The following is a 1,935-nucleotide window of genomic DNA, read 5'->3' on the forward strand; positions in this document are numbered from 1 at the left end:
CAAAAGCACATCCTTGTAGATTTCTCCCTACATCTCACATCTGGCATACCACATTTGGTAATTTGAAATTTCTAGTATTTTTCTAATGTAAGGTTATCTTGATCTAGATACTAAATTGTTTACCGCTAAGTGAATTTTTAATTTACCTTTAGAATCATGGAATAATAGAGCAGGAAGGGGTCTTAGAATCTGGTCCATTTTCCCCAAACCTAGGGAGGGGGTCAACTATCAAATGTATTTGTGGAGCTTGTAAGTAGCATCCACATAGTCTGGCTCTGCTTTGTCTTGCTTTTTCTCCAGGGCCTGGTAAGGCTCCTAGAGAACCTAGTCTGTTTCCTTTATTAATAGTAAGTTGCATAATAGTTCTTATCCATAATTTCATGATATTTGGACACATTTTTTTTCTAAAGGACACCTTTAATTTTATAATCACTAAGCTTCATACATATATTCAGATGTTGAATGTATATTATGTGATAAGCACAAAATATAGCAAAACAGGCTGAGCCCTCAAGAAGTTTAATTCCATACAATTAAAAGTCTTCTGGGTAGGGAGGTCTAATTCAGTGGTAGAGTGCATGCTCAGCATGCACAGGGTCCTGGGTTCAATCCCCAGTACCTCCATTACAAATAAACAAAGGCTTCTAAAAGTGTGGTAAGCACAGTTCTGGAGGTGTACACAGCATCTTGGCAGCACAACAAAGGGACAGCTAACTCTTTGACTTGGAGATAAAGATGGTGTCAGACAAGAATGGCCTGGAGAATCTTGTAAGAAGTTAACTGAAGTTCAGTGGATACTCCAGGTCTGGCATTACTGGAGCTGGTTTGTTTTGTGATAGGGAATTTAAACTTTTCCTGGAATCTGGCCACTAAAAGATTTTAGATAGGGGAGTGACATAAGAATTATGCTCATAGAAGATCCCAAGCCTAAAAAGGGATCTTATATTTAAGGGTGCACATTTTCCCCACTATGCCTTTATCTGATTTGAAACTTTAAAATGTGTTACATTTCAATCCAGCTAGTATAAACCCCCTGGAGAGTGCATTTATATATGTTCACCAGCTGCAGCTGAATATAAAAGGAACATAATTAAAGACTACTGACTTACATGGTAACTAGAATTGAGTATCTCAACTACTTGATCCATATTGAAGGGGTCCAAAGTATGCCATTGTGGCATAAAATTTTTAGTAGAAGGCATTTGAGATCCTGAAATCCTCCACCTAAAAGCAGAGCTTCCCAAAGGAACTCAGTTCCTATAAATCTCCTCACAGGGAGCAACCAAGGAAGATTAACTCATCACCAGAGACAGTGAGAAATAAGCACCACACCTCAACAGACTTTGGTCACAAAACTATCATATCTACCATCTATTCTCCTAAGGATTCTCTCCACTTATCTTTCGTAAAAGTCATTTGCTTTCCCATTCATGCTCTTTCTCCCTGCAACTTCCTCTCAAGTCATTTGTAAGTGTCCTTCACCTCCTGTTTTTCCCCATCAAGATGATACATAAGCCCCAAATTCTAACCACCCCTTTGTCATATTTTTGTGAACTTCCTCTAATTCCTCTAACTCATTAGAATTCTTTTCTCTTGCTTATCTGTCAGTTTCATTAGCAGGCTCTCAAACACAGAAGAGGGTGTTTTTTCTCCCCAACAATCCAAACAATGAAAAGAAAATTTCTTCACCAGTGAAAGAAATAACTAATTAAATGGTTTGACTGTGGTTCTCAATCCTGGGTAGCTTTTTAAAATGCTGATGTCCAGGCCCCTGAAATTCTGATTTTATTGGTCTGGGTAGGACCTGGCATGGTTATTTTTAAAACCTCCTAAAGTGATCTGAACATGCCGCCAGGGTTGAGAACCACTGGATTCGATACTGTATTATTTTTTTAATCAAAGTATAGTTGATTGTACTCTTTATGAACACACAAA

Source organism: Camelus dromedarius, chromosome 8, assembly GCF_036321535.1.
Source record: "Camelus dromedarius isolate mCamDro1 chromosome 8, mCamDro1.pat, whole genome shotgun sequence".
Lineage (NCBI taxonomy): Eukaryota > Metazoa > Chordata > Mammalia > Artiodactyla > Camelidae > Camelus > Camelus dromedarius.